This window comes from Miniopterus schreibersii, assembly GCF_964146895.1.
Source record: "Miniopterus schreibersii genome assembly, chromosome: 6".
In the NCBI taxonomy this organism is placed as follows: domain Eukaryota; kingdom Metazoa; phylum Chordata; class Mammalia; order Chiroptera; family Miniopteridae; genus Miniopterus; species Miniopterus schreibersii.
Window position 1 is genome coordinate 54,227,024 of NC_138107.1, and position 23,792 is coordinate 54,250,815.

The 23,792-nt window shown below is 44.4% G+C and overlaps 1 protein-coding gene across 1 annotated transcript in view; it reads right to left on the reverse strand.

The window, feature by feature from the left end:
- Positions 1–19,599, reverse strand: part of SCML4 (Scm polycomb group protein like 4) — a 70,890-nt gene extending 51,291 nt beyond the window's left edge. Inside the window, exon 1 of the mRNA XM_081141145.1 lies at positions 19,329–19,599. The gene's annotated coding sequence lies outside the window, so the exon portion shown is untranslated. The remainder of the gene's footprint in view (positions 1–19,328) is intronic.
- Positions 19,600–23,792: the final 4,193 nt, after the last annotated feature.

The following is a 23,792-nucleotide window of genomic DNA, read 5'->3' on the forward strand; positions in this document are numbered from 1 at the left end:
ACAGAGAACTGTCTCCAGGATTTATTGTTCCATTAGAAAACAACAGTAGGAAGTAGCCAAAGTGTATGTACCTTTACCCCATTCATGTGTTATCCAAATGTATACAAGAAAAGGCATATATTTTAAAGCACATTTTGTTCCATTTATTGATTAAAATCTACTCGTGTACACCAAACAGAAGGTTGAATACTTGAAACTTTATTCGTTGATAACCTGGTTGAGGAGTGTATTAGTTTCCTAGTGCTGCCATAATTAATTGCCACAAACTTGGTGGCTTAGAATGACAGAAATTTATTGTCTAGCAGTTCAGGAGGCCAGAAGTCTGAAATCAAAGAGTCAAGCAGGGTTGGTTCCCTCTTGAGGCCCTGAGGGAGAATCTGAGAATCTGTCTCAAGCCACTTTCTAGCTTCTGTGGTTGCCAACCACCCCATTGTATGAACACACCACAATCTGTTAATCCATTCACCTGTTGATAGACATTTGGATTGTTTACATTTTTAAGATATTTTGAATAAATCTGCTAGAAACATCCATGTACAAGTCTTTTATGGACATCTGTTTTCATTCTCTTGGGTAAGTATTTAGGATTGGAATTGTTGGGTCATAGGGTAGGTTTATGTCGAACTTTATAAGGATATGCCAAACAATTTTCCGGTGGTTGCACCGTCTCCACTCCACCAGCCAGTTGCTCCATGTCCTTACCAACGCTGGTGCTGTCAGCCTAGTGGGTGGAACTTAACTTGCATGGCCTAGATGAGTAGTCATAGTGATGAGCACCTTTTTATGTGTATAGTAGCCATTGGTATGTCTTCTGCTTAAAGTGTATGTTCCAGTTTTTGCCCAAGTATTTATTGGGTTGTTTGCCTTTTTTATTACTGAGCTGTAGAAGTTCATTACAAGTTTTGGATACAAGTCCTTTGTCTAATATATAGTAACTGCAGAACTTCTTGTCCCAGTCTGTGACTTGCCTGTTTACTCTTTAAATAGTGTCTTTTAATATGCAGCTTTTTAAAATTTATCTTTATTGTTGAAAGTATAATAAGCAGATTTTTTTTTTTAATTTTAATGAAGTCCAAAATAGCAACCTCTTATTTGGTGATTAGTAGTTTTTGTGCCCTCTCCTAGAAATTTTTCCCACCCCAAGATAGTGAAGGTATTCTTCTGTTTTCTTCTAATTTAAAAAGCTTTGTGGTTTTACCTATTATAGCTTAAGGTGTATGATTCATCTCAAATTAATTCTTGTGTGTGGTGTGAGATAAGGTCCAAGATTCATTCTCCCCACATATAGATATCCAGTCATCCCAAGACGATTTGTTGAAAAGACTTTGTTTCTATTGAATTGCTTTGGCACCGTTATCAAAATCAACTAAGCATATGAATTTGAGTCTTTTTCTGGATCATTATTTTATTTCATTGAAATATTTGTCTATACTTATGCCAATACCAAACTCTTTGGTTTATTTTATAATAAATGTTAAAATCAGGTAGTGTGAGTCCTCCAACTTTATTTTCCTTTTTCGAGATTATTTCATAATTTACATTTAAATTTCTATATAAGTGTAGTAAACCTGTTGGCATTCTGATTGGGAATGTATTGAATCTATAAATCATTTTGGGGGGAATTGAAATTTGGCCAATATTGAGTCTTATAATCCATACACATGGTATATTTCTCGATTTATTTATGACTTCTTTAGTTTTTTTCAGACATGTTTTGTCTTATATTTTATTTTTTTGTTCTAAAATTTCAATTTCCACTTGTTTTTATTTATTTTTAGAGTTTCCATTTCTCTCCTAAAATATCCATCCTTTTTCTTATATTATTGAACATATTTATAATAGTTATTTTAAAGTGTTTATCTGGTAATTCCAATATCTGGGCTACCTGTGGATATGTTCCTATTGTCTATATTTTTTTCTCAATCATGAGTAACATTTTCCTGCTTCTTTGAATATCTTTTTTTTTTTTAATCGTACTGCAAGAATTGTGTAGAAAAATAGTGGAGAGTGGAGCATGATTTTGTCCTCAGTTTTGTTTATGTCCCAGAGCTGCAAGCCCTGTCCTCTGTCAAGAGGTTATTCAGTTTTACCTGGAACAGAACTGAGCCGCAGCTTTATTCAGATTGAATTTGCTTGTGATTTGCCCAGCTCCCAACCAGTTTCCTCAAGATTGTTGTTGTTTACCTCTTAATTCAACTCTTACAGCCCCAGAATCCAAAAACCAGGAGAATGGTTGAAACTACATAATTTTTTTCTGCCTAACGGCCCCTCCCCCACTGATGCTGTCTCAGCAAGATTCAGAAAGGGGGAGATGAATGTACTGTGTGGTTTTTTTAATGTATGTGTTTTTGGGCCACTTAGTAATGTATAGCTTGTCGGCAACAGACCCATTTTTCTCTGCCCTCCTCTGTGGTGGGGCTGGATTCTACAGACTACATTTCTCCCTGGCCAATGGACTGGATGTTAGGCCCTGTCAACAGAGGGCATTGGAGACACACAGCAACTCTGGAAGAGAGAGGGGGGACTTTTGCCTCTTCTGGTGTTTTGTTTTCCTACTTAGTGGCCAGTGGCTCTGTATGCAGGGGTCCTGGCCGTGTTGTCTAGAGGTGGTTCTCTGGTCGGGCAGCAAGCACTCTCCAACACATGTTCACACTGGCTCCCCAGAGGTCTGAATCTCAGTTTCTTCACTATTTCCTTTCCCTTCAGCTCTAAGGACAGTTTTTCCTCTCTGCAATCACTACTTCAGAGTCCTCCCTTACCTCTTTCAGCAGTTAAACACCTTTTGCACAGTTAGCAGCAATTCTTTATGTTAAATCTTCCCTATTCAAATTTCTGGTGTGGTTTATGTCTTCTGATTGAACTCAGAGGTGTTCCAGATCCCAGTCCCTCCTAGCAGCACTCACTGTCATTTGCAGGTCCACTCCCCCATTCCAGGCCCAGGTCACACGTTCACTGGTCCCCAGACAGCACTATCATTTCCCACACTATTCCCCACTCCTGCAACCCCTGCCCCAGCTGCCTCCTCCAGTCTGGTGCAGTCAGCCTTGCAGACGGCTCACAGAGCATGTCCTTGGGGAGATCCCCACTGTACATCTACTTCTACCTGCCACTCCCCGGGTGTGGAAGCTCAAGTTCTCTGCTTCACCAGAAAGGGCTCACTTCTCTCTGGAGTATAGTTCATCAAGGCTTCTCTGCATCCATCACTTTTCACCAGTCTCGTTGAAAAGAACTGTTTTATTTTTCCAGGTTATTCTTATTGCTTCCCATGACCAAAAGCCTTTCACATCCTTCTATATCTTAGCTGGAAGCAGAAGCCTCTAGGTATTCTTGCAAATGCAGTGAAAAGTTTTAGAGGGATGCATTCTAAAACTAAGAACTGAGCAATGTGGGACGGGAGTGAGCGAACACATTAAAGGGTAGAGAGATAAAGTCTCACTTTTTATTATAATCTTCATTCAGTGGTTCACTTATTCAAACAAATACTATGTGCTCAAATACCTACTATGTGCCAGTGTTCTGGACACTAAGAATATAGTGTGAACTACAACGAAAAGTCATTGCTCTCATGGAACTCTTCCAGGGGGGGAGACAGGCAATAAATAAACACTATGTAACAAGCCAGAAGATGGTAAGTGCTGTAAGAATAACTTAGGTTAAGGGAGAGAACTGATGGCAGTGAAGGGGCTATTGTGTATGGATGGTCTGGGAGACCTCTCTCGAAGGGATACTTAATCAGAGACCTCGAGGAGCTTAGAGAGCAAGGTATGGAGTTGTATGAGTGACCAGAGTTCCAGGCAGGGAAACCAGCAAGTTCAAGAGCCCTGTTGCCAGTGTGTATGTGGTGTGTTCAAGGACAATAAGGAGGCCAGGATATTGGGCGGGGGGGGGGGGGGGGGGGGGGGGATGAGGTGAGAGAGAGGGTGGGGGAGGGGCATTTATGCCCTGTAGGCCACTTAGGAGCACTGGTTCTCTCTCTGAGTGAGATGCAGGCCACCAGACATTTCTGAGCTGAGCAAACCAGTGAAGTGACTCTCATTTTGAAAGGCTTATCTAGTTGCTGTATTGAGAGCACAGCTACATGGATTCTGTACTAATTCCCTAATTTTCATTTTAAACATGAATATGTGTAAGTACAACTTGTATAAATCAAAAAAAAAATTTAAAAAATAAATAAATAACCCTCAACAGCTTGCTACAAAATTAAGCCATGGCAGAATGCCCACATTGTCCGAGGCAAGGTCCCATGGGAATCAAGATGGCCCAGGGCTCCGTTTCTCAATTTTAATTTCAACCTTTCAAATGCAGGATGTCCCAAAGGGGAGTTCAGAAGGGACAGGCAAGAACATAGGCCAGACTCAAATTGCAATATGATGTTTGAGCATTCAAAGTAGACCTGATATTTGGAATCAAAACACAATACTTTATTTTATACCTATGTACATGTGTACACACATCCATTTAACTTTTAAAACTAGCTAGCTCTCCAAACTTCTGCTAGCAGAGAATATTATCCAGTTGTTCTATTTTTTTCTAGACCTTAAAAGGAAAAATGTAGCAAAATTGGGGTTCTCGAGAACACCAGCTAGTATCTGGGTGTCAGCCCTGCTCCCTCCTTAGCTTAGGTGTGAAAGCCATCGCAGGCCAATTGAGTAGGGTGAGGTGGCCTGAGGGCGGGTTGTGACCTGGGAATCAAGTTCATCTCTCCCCCTCACCCCATTTATGAATTCTTTCTATATTTGGCAGAGGAGGCACAGACCCCTGCTCACTACCCCCACACCCTGGTTCCTGCTTGCACATGTGGGAGGTAAAGCCTGCTCCATTGCTAGACGTGACTGTGACTTCTTCCTAGTCTTGAGCTGAGCTCTGCCTCCCAGAAACATCTCTCCTCGGGCCTTACCTCTCTCTTCTGTATTTACATGGGGAGTCTGATTTCCCCTCCACATGGAAGAATAGGGCTTGATGTTTCCAGAGGAGGAGGTGAGACTCACCCCTCAGCCTGCCTTTCTCACCTTACCTCTCTGCAGTCTCAGCCAGGGAAGTCCCCACTGGTCCGCAGACAGCTCCCTTCCCACCTCCCTCTGGCCCTGGCACACTCAGTCACCCCTCCAGGTGGCTTAGAGGGCATTTCCTGACAAAACGCCCTCCCCAGCGGAAGGCCACTAACCACCTCCGTCACAGGCACCTCCTACAGCTCCCTCTCTGGGAACAGACACTTGGTGGGACTTGCCTGGCTCCATCTCTGCCCTCCCAACCAGACTGAGAGCTGCTCTTAGGCAGGAACTACCTTGATGTCCCCTAGGCCTCTCACAAGGATGAACATATAACTGACGCAGACCAAGTATATGTTGAGTAGATTAATTAATTCATTCATTCATCATATCAGCTGGGTACCTGTCCATTTTTACATAACTAATATCCTACATTACAATTGTACCCTCATTTTTAAAAGGCGAGGGATGGTGGCCACTGCAGGAATATTTAATACAACACCTTACAACTCTGGCACTGGGCTGATTTTATAGGCCCTGATGTTTCTGTTAGATGGAAGCTGCCAAACTACACCTGCAAACCCCAGTTATGTCCAGACCGCAGCCAACGTCACATTTTCAACTTGATTCTGTTCTTCTAAACTATAAATTTCCAACTTAGCTCAGTGAAGAGTGACGTAAAGTTTCACGTATGTGGTGAGTTCGTTTATGGGCCCTTGGATCTAAGAGCACAAGGCAGCTGTAATATTGGCAACGAGACCTGATGAAAAATCAGCCTGGTTCTGAAATATAATGTTCCCAACTATAACAAGAACAAGGGCATTGAAAGTGACAGATATTATCTCCTCGGAGAGCCAGGACCTTGGGGACCAGACCTGGAGAGCCCAGAATTCACATGGAAGGGGCCACAGTTAGGAGTCTGGATCTCTATATTCTCTTCAGCCTCAGAAGAATGTCTAAAGAGATGCCCCTGCTTTTCTTGTCTTTCCTTGTAGAATAAAATAAGATTTATTCCATGGCCAGGTGACACCACAGAGAGTCCTATGCCTCATGCCTTCTCAACTTTTCCCAGGCAGCTTTCTACTTAGAGGGTCACCTCCTCAACTCAAAGACAGACAGTCCAAAGGAGATTTTGTTCCTATGTGCAGGGGTCAGCTGACAATCCATGTGCTAAATGATATAACCTGAATAGCTTCCATTTATTGCATACACTCTGTGGGCCAGGCAATAGACATAGTGTTGGACACATCTCAGCTCATCTGCTCCTCATAGCGACCTGTGATATAGGTGTTATTGTCTGCATTTTAAGTGGGAAAGCCGAGGCTCAGAAAGATGAAAGAGATGATTTTGCCACCTAGGCTTTGGTGGGGCTGGGATTCAAACCCTGGGCTGCCTGGACATCAATACTGCACCACAGAGTTTGCCCTAAGTGAGGAGAAGACACAATCACACACACACACATACACACAGGCAAAACAGTTAACCTCCAACCTAAAGAGCAGAGGATTGAGTGACAGGCCTAAATGTCCCTCCCAGAGGAAGTACATGGGTGGGAGAATGCCAGGGGTCTTCCTGAAAGTGATCCTGAAGGGCAAGAGACCCACTCTGGCCCTTGTGGACACTCTTCCCTGACTTTGTCCAACTGCATGGCCAGAGTAATTTCTTCCATGTGCTTCACCCATCAGAGGCGCTCAATAATTATTTGTCAAGTTCACTAACAAATGTAAGTAACCAATTAGTTTCTACTTCACTAACATAGTGAGGCCCCAATAACTGCCATCCAGGGCATAAACTGGGAGGTTTCTTGCCTTAATGCTGGCCTCTGGAGGACCCGCTGACCTGCTTGTTGTCTTCCAGGAAACATAGCACTGGGCCTCCAGAGCCAGCCCTCGCTTCTCTGAAGCGTCACAGGACTGGCTGGCTTTGAGTTTGAAGCCCCCATCCTGGCCAGGCAGTGGGTCCCTTACCTTCAGTTAATCCCACCATCTCCCACTGAAGCTCCCCACCCTCCAACCCCAGGCATAAGGTGAAAGAAATGGGTAGGAAGCTCAGTGCTAATGGACTCTGCCATTTCCAAGGCCACATCACTGACCTGAGAGCAGCTGCCATATCTTTTGGTTCGTGGCTCTTTGCCCATGTGGTGTTGGTAGATAGGCAGAGCTTTGCGCTTCACCCCATAATGATCAACCAGCTTGTCCTATGGCAAAGAGTTGGCTGCCCGAGCCTTGGGCTCAGATGCTCCTGTGCAATGTGTAGCTGGCAGCCAGCGATATTCATTAGCCACAGGGAGGAGGGGAGGGAAATTTAAATGAGTCTTAGGGGATTGGAAAATTATTTGATGAAATGTTTCTAAGCATTTTCTGCTTAATACTCATAAATTTTGGGGGCCACATGTGCTAACAGCTTTTGATTTATGCATTGTATTTAAGCCAAATTATGAAAAGGTAACAAGAGTAAAAAGAGTCTTTTTAAAATGCCTGGAGATCCATCATGGGGTTAAGCCCTTTCTATCAATCTTTGCCACCACTTTGTTAAAACAAGGGCTCTCGGTGCTGACAGCTAAGTAGCTAATCGGTGTTGGGTGCCAGCCCACCATAAGCCCTCCCTTTTTAAGAAACATTTTTCTCCCCTCTCCCAGCCCCCTGCCTCCAGTAAGGCCTTTTAATGGCTGCTGGGGCAAGGAGGAAAACACACCATAGGTAAACGTTGTGGGGCCAACCCTCGCTCAGCTGCGTCGGCACCAAGATATTCCCAGTACCTGTAATTAAAACGCCTGGGGTTGAACCAATACACTCCAACACATCTCACTGCCCAGGGGTTGCAAAGCTCCCCACTAATGCTGAACACAAATTAGTAAAATGCTGCGTCAGCCTTTCTTGTCCCATTACAAAGTTATTGTCATATTTATTTGCACAACTCCCTATAGGATACTGGTTGGAATTTCTAAAAAGTTAGTTAAGCTCTCGTCTTGGCTATGTGGGGAAATGCCTGCTATCTCCCCGTGACACACATAAACTTTGCAGTTTGTGCTCACAGCAACTCCTCCCCGCCCCCAACACACGCCCTTGGTGTTCCTGCCCTGGACAGAGCTGTTCTCTCAAGCTGTAATTATCTCCCATTTATGCTACTGTAAAATGACTAGGTTGTTCGTTTTAAAGAACAGTTCTATTATCTTAGTTTACTTTAAAGAAGTTAGCCTACAGCATTTCCATAAATTAATTACAGTCTGAGGGGAAGACAAACACAAACTTCACCCGCAGTGATGTTGTAAATCACATTAGCCTAATTGCTTGATATCAGAATTAAGTTTCCTCCTGCAGTCTCCCCCTCCTGCTTCGTGTCTGTCTGGCTGTCTGCTCCCACGCTCATGTGCAGGAGGATATTTTACCAGGAGTAGTAGGAAAGCCAAATGAGGAAACAAACAAAAAACAAAACCAGGGCCTTCCCTACACTGCCTGCCACTCGGGATACAAAAACCACTGGAAGTCTTCAGTCAAGGGCACTGGGTGGTGTGTGGCTAAAGAAAGCCACCAACAAAGCCCCCAAGAAAACCTCTGGAGAGCCAAGGCAGCCCTCCTGGTGTTTCTCTCAATGCCTGGGCGTCAACCAGAGTCAAACTCAATTCACACCATCAAATACAAAGAACGAGAATGTTTCAGTTATATGTTAAAAGCAGTGTATTTTCAGACTTCTCCATGCTCAAGCATCACATGTTGCCCATCCTGAAATTGGGGATTCTAGGAAAACTTTACAGGTCCATTGACAATGGCCTTGGCCTAAGATTCAAGAAGGAAAGGCTTTTGTCCTAACTCTCCTACAGATTCTGAAGCAAGATATTTAACTGATGGTACCTCAGTGTCCTTGCAATGAAGCTTGTTAACCTCCTCATGGAGAAGCAATACAATGCATCTGAACATCAGTTGTAGAATTCACGCCACAGTAATTATTATTCATTTTCAACAGGTTGATCTCTCAAGAATTAGAGGAAAATTCCAGATTGAAAAGTTGAAGAAAACCCAGTGAAAGGATAAGTTTCACTCAGATAGAATCTGTATCGTCAAGATTCCCAGTCCCAACTGGTGCACAGAGCATTTTGGGGTGTCCCTAACCACTTCAGGGACAGGGATGTCCCGCTGGAGAGGTAGCCTGCATAGAATGCACTGTCCTCAAGCGTCAGCTCTGGGGTCTGGACTACTCAACCAGTCCAACTCTCCTTGTTGAGCTTCATCATTTTATGAACTTTGTGAACTTGCACTGCTGGGGGAAGAGGAGAGAGGGGGAGATTTGGGTTGTCATTTAAAAGGGAATTGGAGGCATCAGATCACCTCCTCGGCCCCAAGGGGAGAGTTGGAACCTTTGTGAAGTACATCCTTTGGCCATCTGGAGTGGGTACAGCAGAAATGTGACTGACCTAACAGTCAAAGGAATGTAGGTGTTTGCTGAGTCATGGGAGACCATTAGGAGGCACACTCGCCATTGACAGTTTCCAGGGAAATAGGTGAAACCCATCAGATGAAATCTGAAGATAAGCACTGTTATACAATAAATTGTGTAACCCCCAAATGCATATGTTGAAAGCTCAACCCCCAATGTGACTGTATTTGAAGATAGGGCCTTTATAGAGGCAATTAGGTTAAATGAGGTCACAAGCGTAGGGCCCTGATCAAATAGGTGTCCCTATAAGAAGAGGGAGAGACCAGGGGTGCGAGCACACAGAGGAAAGGCCGTGTGAGGACATAGCAAGGTAACCATTTACAAGCCAAGGAGAGAGGCCTCAGGAAAAACCAAATAGCTTGGACTCCCAGCCTCCAGAACTGTTCAAAAATAAATGTCTGTTGTTTAAGCCACCCAGCCTCTGGTATTTTATTATGGCAGCCCTGGCAAACGAATTCCAGCACTTTGAATACATTTTCTCCTCTAGCCCAGGAAACAGACCGCTGCTGTTTTCATCCTATAAACATGTAATTAAAATAAATACCACTTGTGTTTGTGAACGTGTGTTTCTTTATTGCATTTTGTGTTTCTTTCTGTGCTTCATATTACTTCCGAATCACCGACCCCTACTCCTCTGTAGTCCTACGCAACTCATCCTGCTCCGGGTAGAGGCTCATCGCCTCCCACACGGCTGCAGGGAGGGGAGGGCACCTTGCCGCGCTGATTTGCAGCACTTTGTATAAACTGCCCCAATCGAAAGTCATCCACCAGGGAAGAGCTGCCTTTCTTCAATCCCCCTGAGGCGCCCATCGCTGATTTTCTGCTCTACAATGACCCTTCAGGTCAAAGAGGCCAAACAGATAAAACTGTTGTTCTAAAGACTTTTTATCCTGCGTCTGGGGGCAGTCTGGACACACATTCAGAGAGGAGAAAGTGGGTAAGTGAAATGGATGGTGGCACACAACATCATCTCAACAAGCAGGGCCTGGGGGCAGGTGAAAGTGTCCAGCTGCCTTCATGGCCATGAGACATGGGCTAGCATCGCTCCTATGATGTCACGGCGTATACATCAGAGCTGAGCTCCTGGTCACCACTGAGCCAGACTTAACATCAGTGAGACAGGGCGTCTACGGACCCTGACTTCCAGGGCAGACATTTTCTCACTAGCGGACCAAGCTTGCTGTGACATGCCACCCTGTGTGGGAGCCAGCAGGGACCCTGAACTGCAGCTGCAGAGCCGTGGGCAGCCCAAGGCACTGGCAGAAGCAGGGTGGCCAGCTGTGGGATGCTGGGAACGCCACTCCAGAAAGGGTGGCTGGAGCTCTGGAAGGTGGCTCAAACTTCCCCAGAATCAGAGTCACCCACGGGGACATGCTCAATAAGCTGCTCTGAAGGCTGAAGGATAACTTTTTCAGGAGAAATTATGGGAAGGACTCTGAGGATCACAGTCCCTATGAACTGAGCATACCAAATCCTCAGACCAGAGACAGGGACAGCCGAGGGCTCACAGGAGTCTCTACCAAACTTCCAATCTTTAGGTAGAACCTTTGCAACATCTGTCTGGACACCGCCTATGATGGTCAGATTTTACGTGTCAACTTGACTGGCCCACGGAGTGTCCAGATGATTGATCAGACATTAGTCTGGGTGTGTCTGTAGGGTGTTTCTGGGTGAGATTAACCTTAGAATCGGCGATTCAAGTAAAACAGATTGGCCTCCCTAATGTGGAGGGCATTATAGTTCAGTTAGGACATTACACTGATTTTTCTTACATTGTGGGTGTAAGTGGGTTATATTATCTGAGAACTTCACTTCAGGATTGTAAACAAGGAGTTAAAAAATATTTGTAATAAAAATAAGGGTTGAGTCTGACAGGACCGAGGGCCTACTGCTTTAAGAGAAGTTTGCTGTGGATCAAAAATGTCTTTCCAAGTGGAAACACCAGGGAATCATTTCCTTTCTGGAACCTGCTGGACCTGGGAACAGCCCAGCAAGGCCGAGCAGGAGCAGCTGCTCGGAGGCATGAAAGAGCTCTTTCTCTTCAGCCCTCGCAGGTGAAAGACAGGGAGCCCCATCGGTGTTTTAAAACTGAAGGAAAGACTCAGCTGACTTTGCCCCGCCATGTGACCCTTGACAAGTTGTTTAACGTAGCCTTGGTTTCCCTAACTGTATAATGGAGATAAAAATAGTCCCTCCCGTGTTGACTTCTGGATTAAAAGAGATAAATAAGATAAAGCCTGGCTAGTGCTTCCCTCAGCACCCCTGAGTTTATGATGCTCAATAAATGAGAACATGCATTTATTATCATTGTATAGCACTTTACAGTTTACAAAGCCCTTCTCCATAGACTGTTTCCTTTGCACTTTATATATATTATCCCAAGTAACCTTCCCAACCGCTTCTGAAATATTACATCCTATGATCTCATAAAGTTAGGGTGACAACAAAGAGTGCGCCTGCTCTTTCCACAGCCCCATGCTGCCTCCACCATGCTGACGTTCTCTCTCATTTAATCATTCATTCATTCATTCATCCAACAAATATTTATTGAGCACTTGCCACATTCGAGGAACTGGGCCTCAGCAGTGAGGCCTGACAGGAGTACCATCCCCACGGAGGAGGTGAGGTGCAGGGAGGTCCAGGGTGGTCACCATACCTGTCCTGGGTCACACTGGTAGCCTTTGAGCTGGCTTTTGCCACTTGAAATCCATGCCGCTCCATTTATATTTATTCTGTGCCGCTCCAAGGACAAAAGTACACACTCGGGGGGGGGGGGGGGGGGGGGAGAAGTTACTGCAGGAGGAAGCTAGGGGGCGTTCTGGAGGGAAAGGTGGCCTCCTGACGCTTGGAGCTTTGAACAACGAAAGGGGCCGCCTCCTGGGGATGGAGGCTATGCTGTCTGCGTCCTTCGAAGACACTGGGGAAGTGTTCAAGGCTCATGTTGGGGAGAGCTTTCAAAACCCATTCACTCTAAGGATCTGGGACTCACTTAGAGACCATTTCTCAGAGTATAGGTTTTTGCTTTTAACTCTTCCCTTCAAATGTCAAACGTTTTTGCTTCAAGCTCACTCTTTTGGCTAGGATTTTCACCGTCCAGCTTCCACAGAGGCTGAGCTGCTGGACGTCAGTGGTTCCAGGGTCCCAGTGTAAATTCTCCTATCCTTCCCTCAATCTCTATTCTCAAGGATGAGAAAGAAAACCCCTGGAAACTGATCATCGATCTACGAAGAACACAAGCAGAGTACAGAAAAATCTTGGCAAAAGTGTGCCCTGGATACGCTTAATTTTGTCCAAGAAGTCAGGTGACCCACACTGTCCACTGTTTGAAATCTACAAGGACCAGTTAGGTCTTTGGTCTCATGGAAAATTTTTTTTTCTTCTGGCATGAAAATGTCAAATAGAGTCATAAAAACAGTGCCTTATCCTGTGACCCCAAAATATATTTTTTAAATGATTATACTTCCAGTTTATTCCACACTACTCTGGTCTCAAGCCAATTCATGAGAACACAGTTTCTCAGCACTTGACCTTAGCAGAGATTTGGGCTGATTCCAAGGAAGCACGTATAAGACAAACTCTTCTGAATGTCCCTTTTCCTTACTTTGCTATCAGAGAACTTTTATTTCTGCTATTGGATTCTTGCTAAACAACTTCTAACTAAAAGGGAGGGGAACAGAAAGAAAGGACCAGTCCTCTGTACCACCACACATCACTGGCCCCCACACATTATCACATATATCACACACCAACTTGAGTTTCTAACTCAATTCCCTGGAGAGAGTTTATACTCATCTGGTCTCATTAAGGCAACAAACATTGTACAGCTTCTCACTGTGGGACCAATTAACCGTTTCCACATAGAACCCAACATAACCCCACCATCCAGTCTGCCCTCATTATTGATGTTAAGTGCTCAATATTAATTATGTTACAAACACCCAAAACAAGAGCTCTGTTTTCACGTTCTGAGTGGTGATTTCAGACATTAGAACAAATTGAGGGTTTTTTCTCACTGTTCTTATGCTTTGTTTGTAATTTGTGCACCAAAATCTAAAGCTATCTACAGCTTTCCACTTGAACTATTTTTGCAAATGAGCTGTTAAAGTGACATAATCAGATATGCTTGAGTATCTCTTGACATCTGAAAGGGAGAGTTCCCCAAATAAGGGGAAATACACAGATGATTGGATTAACCCCCAAATCTCATGGCAAGCTCCCCAGCACAGGCAACATTGCCAACAGCATGAACCAATGACTACAGGTTTCTAAAAACTGAATAATGGTAGAAATCTATTCCCACTGTGGAGTTCTTTACTGATCAATGAACCCAAGGACATTTTTGAGTTATATTCTTTGGGATGAACAGCATAGCTTAATTGCAAATTATTTGATTAAGTCTTCATATCACCATAACTTCCCAATAGTGAGTGTACTAAATCCCAAAGGACTGTGAAAGTAAAAAGTCAGCCTCTTCTTTTGGAAGGCCATAAAGGGTGAGGATAACTCCTACTGGCTTGTAATAGTTTAGAAATGGCTAGGCCCAAAGAAATTGTTTGAGTTACAAGACCTCCAAATCCTTTCCCCAAAACAGAAACTCTGAATGCCCCGGCATTGAATTTCACCTGTGTTTTTCTCTTCACTTCTTCCTTTCCTCATTCACCAGGGCCATAGTTGCCTGTCCAAACAGAATTAAAATCCTGAGGTCAGCCCCAGAGTGGCTCGGAGGCCACATCCAAAGCAGGCCCCCGACACGGCTGCTGTCGTGCTACCATCGGTCTGATGAGAGAGCCTGGATCCAGACGCCAGGAAAACACAGGGCTTGGTGTTCGACCCTGGTTTTCTCATCAGAACAATGATGTCCCAGGATGACTTTGTGGACAGATGTGAAAGGCGAAACAGAAAATCTTTCCTTCTATCCAAAAGCAAAAGGCCCATAAAGGCTAAAAGATGACAGCCAGGTGCCACTGCTGGCTATTACTGAATCTTTTCTGAACTGCAAGGAGAGCAATGGTCAGGCCCTCATTTGGAAGGGAAATGGAACACACTCTCTCCTCTGAGTTTTATCCAAACATCCCTTTGTTCAGTTTCATCTTCCATTGGTTGGACTGGGACCCACCCAACCAGGGTAATTCGTTGCTCTGCCCAGCTCAGCATCTGTTTCCAAGTTTACTACCCATCTTCGTGAAAGGCTGAATATTTCTTTAGGATGACTTTCAAGTCACACGTCTTGTCTTGAAAGAACAGGGGTTTTTACTATGTAATGATCAGCACAGAAAGAAAAAAAGGGCAAAGGCTTATGTTAACAAATATTCAGCTCCCAAAAGTTGAGTCACCATCACAGGGCTAACCAGACGTCACCACCTTTAAAGAGTGCCATCGTTTTTGAACATCAGCAACACTGGGACCGAGTTCTACTTATCTGATCAACAAATGCAGCTGCCAAAAAAGAAATACGAATCTGCCTCCCCACAAACAAAAGTTTAGGTAGAATGTGTCTGAGTTGGTGGGAGGGTAAGGAGGAGTTTATACGGTTTTGTGCCACCAGAGTCTCTGTAAAACAGAACTGGCCGAACAGTAACAGCAGCAACCCCAGGGAAGCCTATGGTGTATGTCTCAGGATATATTCCTGTTACTCCAGGGTGTCACACAGGCTCCGTGGAGTGCCTTTTCAGCTTAGTAAAAAGTGAGAACAGCCACGGGGTAATAAATTCCTTTCTGTCCTAAAATAGTAGTCCATGGAGTAATCACTACAAGAAGCAAGAGGTGTTTTAGCATCAATGGTGGCGAAGTGTCTCTCCATATTAGAACATTTTCATTTATCCCAGAACGCACAAATCCTGCTCGCTGCTCATCTCCATTCCACCCTCCTGAAGGCAGGATGTTCTTCACTGTCAGAAATGCAGTTTAACCCAGCAGGCAGCTTTGCCCCCAGCACCCAAGCCTAGCCAGGTATCTTGGCCGAGAGAAGCAGGAACCCACCAAAACTAACATTTGAAAATACAAAGGGATCAGAGAGACGTCTGACTTCTGAAGAGTGCTTTGCAATCTCGCCACTGGCCTTCCAGACACCGTGCACTTTGGCTGACTAGGAGCATCTCTCATCAGGCTGCTGCCCCTGAATGCCACCCACTAGGGACAGGCAGCCCTGGAGAGAGGGAGGGAGAGAGAGAGAGAGAGAGAGAGAGAGAGAGAGAGAGAGAGAGAGAGAGAGAGAGAAGGAGAGAGAGAGGGAGGGAGAGAGAGAGAGAGGGTCTGAGAGGGTTCATTCTGACACAGGCTGCTCTGAAATGCCCAATGCTCCTGTACCTGTCCAGACACTAGTATGTATAGGTCAGAATAAGCTAAATTTAAAACAGTCCTAAGCGCGTCTGAAATGGCCCTTCTGCCTGCAGCTGCTCTGCTTCGAGTCTCAATCTAAATCTTGGCATCTGACAAGCCGTGGTGAGAGTTTGCAGAAATATTAAGGAATGAACCTTCGCCAGAACTAAAACTGAGACGAATGCAACAACAGTAAAAAACACTTAGTGGGCTTGCAGCCAAAGCACTGGAACTTGGTATACATGTATCGACAAATGCAGGATCCGCCACAGCGACTTATGGCAGAGATTCTAGCAGAGGCTCAGAGCAGAGACTGGAGCGTGGCGCTCTTGCAAATGCAAAGGCTTGGTGGTGGTGCCCAGAAAAGGTAGGAAAGGAAAATAAAGAAAGAGAAAACAAAGATTTAAATGCAATCTGAACATTTGAGCCACTGTCTCTATCTCAGAAATTCTACTGTGATTTGGGTGATCCCAACGGTCTTTGAAGCATGTTGGAAAATGTCACAATAGATGTTCAAATTAAAATCCAGTAAGTTTGCCAAAAGACCAATTGTTTAAAATTGGCAGCATTCCAGACAACTTACTAGGCTGCACACTGCCCTGGGCTGAGAGAAGAGCTCATTCCAGACCAAGTTCATTATCATCTTATTGATAAAGGGGTAATTTTTTAAAGCTCATGGTGTGGCTTTTGTGACTCATTCATTAAAATTTAGAGTAATTTACTAGACACAGTAGTGGCTTCTGCTACGTTATTTATGTACCATACCATTGGAGTTTTCTCCCAGGGGCTATTTTTAATCCCCTGGTCTCTCCTCACCTGTCTGCCCTTGAAGGCAACAAAAATATTAAAAATGTGCAAAGCTCAAGCTAGCCTTTTTGGGAAATCGCAGAATTAAGAAGATGTCCAAGGAAGCACTTAATCAAAACTCATTCCTAGAAATGTCAAATCTGCCCACCCACATGAAGAAGCATGTGTGCTCACAGCAAATGGGACTCTTTCCCAAACCTTGTCCCCAAAATGCTGGACCAAATTCTGTGCTCTTTGATAATTAGATGGGAAGACAGTCTTTCCTCACCTTTTCCCCTTCTTTCCCACATCATCTCGGAATAAAAGCAGAAGGCTGGGGAAAGATGAGAGGCAGCAGATAAAACCAGAGGCCCTTGGAGTCTGAAGCCCCCAGTGGTTCATTCCCACAAGGGGCAGGGTCGCCTCCTGCTTTCTTCAGGACGCTTGGATCGCGGTAAGCGCACCCCATCCACCTGGCACAGCGTGATGCTGAGGCTTCCAGGGGTACAGGCTGGGGGGGCTTCGTCTGGGGGAGCTCTGCCTGGGCCCCGGGGATGGAGTCCCCAGCTGTGGCCCCCACCTCTGCCTGACCCAGGGCTGGCTCTACCGTGTCTTAAGAGGCAAGAGGACGGGTGTGTGATGTGTCCACCCGACACACAAACTGTAAACCGACTTGCGTCTAAAATCTAACTCCCCAAAGGCTGGGACAGGTTGTTTCTCACTGAGCATTCCTTGTTTTGATTTAAGGGAATTTCAGCCGTGTGTTCTTTGAACTCTTTGGAGTATTTGAGATCCAAAACTGAGATTAAGCAAATAAAAGCCGCCGCTTTATGAGAGCTTGAAGAATTTAAGTTGAAAAGTTAAAATTTCTTCTATCCCTGTCCTTTGAGGCATCGCTTGAACTTTTATAATAAACGTATTATTTAACATTTTAAAAAGTCATTACTTTTTCGAATTCCCGTTTGCCAGCAGCTGGTCTGCCTGCCTCACCTGCTGCTGGAGGGGAGCCCTGCGACCCCAGCCCCAGGAGCCAAGAACCAGAAAGTGAAACTGCTTCTGCCTGTTTCACTTGCCTCAAAAACACAGCACCAGCAGCAAAGAAATGACCGAAAGCAAGCTAATCGTTCCTCTCATTGTTTTCTTTTCTATCTATTTTCATTCACTTACTTTTTCCCCCTTTTTGCAGCAAAACGAACGTAATTTTGGTGGCACAGGGAAGAAATGCACGCATGTTAAACATAAGAGAACTCGTTTTTGTGGGATTTGCCGTTTTCTTATAATTCCATGAATCAAGCAGGTAAATTTACCAAATTATTAGAGTCCCTCCACAAACACAATTTAAAGAGCTAAAGGAAACACATTTAGACTTTTAAAACATGTCACAAATATGTTTAAAAGGTAAAGATTTTGAAGCATCCAAACAACTTCCCTAAAACTGACGGTTCTATATTAACATTTTATTTGAGTTTACATGATCACAGCTGCTTTCCTAGGTAACCTTCGCCCAGCTGCTTTTGCGCACATACGCGCCTTATTTTTTCAGGCTGGTTCTACAGAGCAACGACGACAAAACTGCCCCACGCAGGTGCTGCACCCCTAGGTAGTTTGCTTTACCACGCTGTGAATTCCTTCATAGTTATTTTTATGCTTTCACTCCAAATATTGTTTTCTTTAAAAAGAAGAGAAGTCTTGGGAAAGAAAAGCAACTATGTCTCTCACTCTTTAAAAATGGTTCCTCTGGTTGAAAAGGAAAGAAAACCATATACGACCAACATCTACGTTCTGAAGCACCCGATTTCTTTCCCAAGCCCCAGCGTCTGAGACCAACCAAAAAGCCACTTTCTCAGAAAGCTCCAGGTTGTCTGACCCTCTTGGGCACCGTCACAGAAAACAGAGGCAGCACTTGCGAGCCACCTCTCATGCACTATCACGGGGAGTGGGAAGAACTTTGACTTAGTGCCTCAACTATCGACCGAAGGGCTTACATGAAGCCAGCGCCTCCCCCTCACCCACGGTCCTCTCCTGCTCGGCATGCAGCCTGGAGCGGGAGGGGGCCTGTGCCACTAGGAGGGACATGTGGAATCAAGTTCAAGTCGCACAACGCCCCACCTGGGAAGGAGGTGACTCTGTGTATTTGAATTTGGGAAAACTGCTCGTGACACTCCATAATCACCTGGTTTTTTTCCGAAAACCAACCAGCACCAGCAAATAACAATAAATAGTGCTCTCATCCATCCTGGTAAATTAGGAAACAGCAGCACAAAGACACATAAAAGATTCCATCTGGTGTACAGAAAATAAAAATTCAATTTAAAAACCCACTCTTGCATGTTCACCACACATTAATTTTAAAAATTAAATTTTAGGTAAATATTTTTATCCCAAGACATACTAAAAATTTTTAACTAAAAAGCAAAGCAAACCAAAATCATCATCATAGAAGAAAAAAAAAAAAACCTAACCAGTTATTTGAGTTCACATTTGGGGGGGGGAACAACTTTCTACATATTTAAATGCAGAGTTAAAGTGTAGTGAACATGTATATACCCAGAATTTATAAACTATATGCTTCTATACTACATCTTCCCCTCTGGGATTTAAGAAATCAAACGTTGTATTTTGAGTAGAAGGAGCTAAAGTTTATCTGCCGCCCTCAGTGGTTTTAGTGCAGAACATTCATGCAGTGCCCTAGAGGCAGGCATGACACCCACACAAACTGAAACAGGTAGCCTGTCGTGCCGACAGTAGAAAGAGAAGGATCCCGTGTCCACGGCACACCCTCCGATTGTGTGTCTCCCTTACCTACAGCTCGTTCACCAGAGCCCTGATCGGGGTCTTTACCAGGCCGGGAATGTTGACTCGGAAGACAGAAGACTTTCGGTACATGCAAACCGAGTGTTGCAAAAGCTAATCTTCCACCCGTGTTAGTAGCTCACAGTGAGTCTCCGGCAGCCCTGCTCTCCGCTGCACACATCTCATTAGACTAATGCATTCAGCACAGGCAGAAACTCGATTTACCATAGCTACGGCAATGAATTTCCATTACGATGACAGCTCCAACCACATCATGTCCGGAAAACCAGCCAACCACTGGCTTTTAAAGAACACACACATTTTACATGCAGAAAAGGAGGCGTGTGCGTGTGTGTGTGTGTGTGTGTGTTTCATGTTTCCTTCCTCTTAGCAGTCCAACTAAGAGAAATATGCAGTGTAGCTCTTTGCTGACATGAGCTGCAAGGTAATGACACTTCTCCCTCTTTGGTAGTTACGTCCTTGTAATAAACTGAATTATGTCACAATTGTCAGAAGGGGTGTTTCCAACATTTCAGTTTTCATTACGCCTCCTCTGTTGCCATAGAAACCAGACTGTAACATCATCTCTTTGTCCCAGCCCTGCAGCAGTGTGGGCCAGCACCCGGCTTACGAGATACTGGTGAGCTGAAAGAGTAGCTGTTTGATTTTGGACAAATAAAATGAAAAGAAATATTCTGCATCATCGTTCAGCAGAGACCGTGTTTCCCAGAGGAGTCCGTCCCCGCAGGTGAACACACCGCAGTCACACGTAGTAACTCTGCAGCTGCACGCAACACATGCGTCAGCTCATTCAAACAGTTCCTGGACTCGGGCCCCGGGCCTGCGTGTGTAAGTGCACAAGTGTTTCCATGCCGTGAACGCGGTCGGGGCCGTAATTGGGTGGAACGGCCCTTCCACAGGAAAAGGGCTGCTATTCACCCTCCAGGCTCTATGAAGAGTAGCCCTTTTATCCCGGAAAAGGGATTTATCCTGGAAAAGGGACTTTCTCTTTTCCTTTTTTTGGAAAGCGGATCAAGGCACCCCATTGCCCATTTCATTCACCCCATTCTGGGGTGTTATTCCCAAGCATTTCCTACAAGAAGAAACATTCACTCAACAAATACGTGGCCACCCACAGGCTTTCTCCTGGGGCTGAGCAACAAGCACATTTGGCCAGGAGTAAACACCAACTAGGGCCAATTAAGGCTTAGGCCACAACTTGGACAGTTACCGAGAGCAGAAAAAATAAAATTACCACTTGAGGTTTTTCTGAATATATAGGCAGAAAGAATAAGAGATCTCTCTCCTCAAACTATGACCATGGGAAAAAAGTACTTTTTTTTTTTTTTTAAGTCAAAGCATTGTGTTTATTGAGCAAGCAGTAAATTCACTATTTAGGTCATTTAATCATCTAATTTTACTGTTTTCTTTTGTGTGGGAAAAGGCAAGCTTGGTAGTTTTTCATTTTGGTCATTGAATAGAGGTTGATTTCATTAAAGCAGGAGGAGGGACCCGAGGGAGGGGAAGAGGAGAACAAAAGGAAACAGGAGCCGGTGGGTGATTTGGATGTGACCAGCCTCGGCCTCGGCCACGGCAGCTGGGTGCAGGCCAGTGGCTCGGACACAGCCCCGCGCTCCGCTCGGCAAGGCACCTTGAGCATTCTCAGGTGCTAGACCGGTCTACGCTTTAAAATGTTTCCTCAGATAAAAAGATAAATCTTCCTCAAAGAATCAAAAATATTCCCCGAATCCTATAAAAGAAGAAGGCTTGAAAGACTGTCTAAAAGAAAAGAGTTTTTGGTTTCCCTCCCCAGCTTTTCAAGAATTTGTGGCTCTGATTCTCAGGGTCAGCACTTCTCCTCCTCTCAGATGCCCTATTGTCGTGGCCTGTCCCTAAGTGGGTGTGGCTGGGATGCAGGCATTGGCATCACGAGTCAACCACAAAATGTGGCTTAATATAGTAATTAAGTAAAGCTGGTTTGCTTAAAAAATAGTCACTAGATAAATAGATAAATCTATTGATAAATAGATGATAGATAAGATAGATGATAGATGATAGATAGATGATGATAGATAGATGATAGATAGATAGATGATAGATAGATAGATAGATGATAGATAGATAGATAGGTAGATAGATAGATAGATAGATAGATAGATAGATAGATAGATAGATAGATAGATAGATAGATGATAGATAGATGATAGATAGATAGATAATCGTAGTGGGATTTCTTTCTTTGTGCAACCAGGACTATAGGACTTAAGATATTAAATCCATGTTTCTAAAAATCCTAAATGTTTTTAATTCCTAGAAAAATTTTAAGTTAAACATGTAAGAGAAAAGAAATTTGGTGGAGTAGCTATATACAAGCTAAGGGGTCTGTTGAGAAGAAAAAGATAATGTGAGATAATCTGAGATAATGTGTCTCTCTCTAAGCCTTGAACGTCCCTGGGCTACGATCAGGTGCTTCAGTTGTGCCATGTTGTTGATTTTCTTTGGCCCTGTGGTTACATTTCTGTCTCAGACCACAGGCAGCATGCTCTACTCTTTCTGCACAAATGCCACTGGGTTGGTGGTTAGCAAAAGGCGGCCATTGGGATCAAGCAGGTTAATTTGGGGGTGTCCCAAACGCAAACCTACTTAGAAGAGGCTTCCCTGGAAGAGTAATCCTTCTGCCATCTGCTCACAATGAGCTGTGGTTCCAACCCATGCATCAGGCAGAGAGGGCTGTGTCCTGGACAGGGGAGTCAGTGCTACAGCAAAAATTACCCTTGTCATCTTAATCTTAGCTAACATTTACTGGGGAAATACTATGTACACATCCTACTCATATGTTATCTCTACACATCCTACTCATATGTTATCTCATTTACAACAACCTTATGATGTAAGTATTATAAGTACCATCCCCATTTTACAGATAAGGAAACTGAGACTCAGGGATATTAAATAAGTTGCCCAAGGTCACACAGCTCAGAAGTGTTAGATACAGCATTGACCCAGGCAGCCTGTCCGTAAAGGCACAGTAATTAATCATATGGCCACATGGCCCCCTGGCACTGCCCCTTGTCCCAGCTCTACTATTAACCCAATGACATTGGTCAAATCACTGTTCTATAACAAGTGGGATGGGGATAGGGGACTAGATCATCCCTGTGGTCCTTATGGTTCTGACATTCTACAGTTCGATGAATTGCTTTACCTGCTGGGCTGGAACAGACTAATGCTTTGTGTTGGAGAGAACCCAGCTATGGCCATGACAACTAACAGGCAGAAAGCACCCTCTCTGCCGAGAGACTAAGACCTGGCAAACCAGTGCTGTAGACCATCAAAGGTTGTGGGAGAGAGCATGGGGAAAGCACAGGGAAGTGTTAAAGGCCAGGATTCCAGTCCTGAAGAAGCAGAAGAGACCCGTCTCCCACACTCACGCGGCCCCTGACTTTGCTTCCACATCCTTCGGCACAGACTTTTCCTTAAGTGGTCCCGAAGGTTTCAGAAGTCTCAGAGTTATGGAAGGCGTGAGGCTTAGGATCACCATTTTGCCAAAGGGGAACCTCATTAGTCGGACAAGAGGGCAGAACAGAGCGAGTGGTGCCAGACCCCTGGGCTCTCCCTGCCTGCCACTCTTCAACTCAAAGCCCTGCCTTCCACGGGGGCCAGAGCTTAGTTTATGCAAACAGGGATCTCTCTAACTTAAAACCAAGGCTGTTCTTTGTAGTGAAAATAAACAGGAAACAACCACCTCAACGTCCATAAAGAGATTACTTAAGTAAATGTATGGTGTGTCCACACCACAGAATATACAACGTAACTACCAAAGAGGGTGCCATAAAAAACTATGGAACAACAGGGGAAAAAACGTTCTCAATATATACTTGCTAAAAAATTGCAGGCTAGAATCTTATTTTGAAAAAATATAATGATTTGCAAAATACTAGAGCTATGATCCTTAGGTGACAGGATTATGAGTACTTTTTATCTTCTTAATCTCTCTTTTTTTATATTTTCTACAAAGGAAGACCTATTTTTATGATAGATAATATGAAGTCATATGAGTTAATTGATTAGTAACAGGATTTTTCCTCATAATATCTGCAAATACATTTGTTTATAATTGTCATAAATCTTAAGTCTTAAATTTATTTGTCATCAATGAAATAAAAGTAAAACCTTTGCCCAGTGGTTGTAGGTTACATTCAGCCACGGCCTCAGCCAATGCTTCAGGCTTGACGACTGTCCCCAACTCACTCAAGTCATCCTGCTGTCCTCCACTCTGGGCTTCCCCATCACCTAGCATCTTTGAGCCCACACGGGGTGCTCAGTGTGAACTCAGGGCAGACACCCTGTTCTTCCCCACCCGAGGGCTCCTACAGTCTGTGGGGTCCTCTCAGAGCTGATAATAGTCTTGTTTTAGTTACAGCCATAGACTTAAGACTCGGGTTGTTGCAGGGGCAGGGGGAAGGGGAAGGT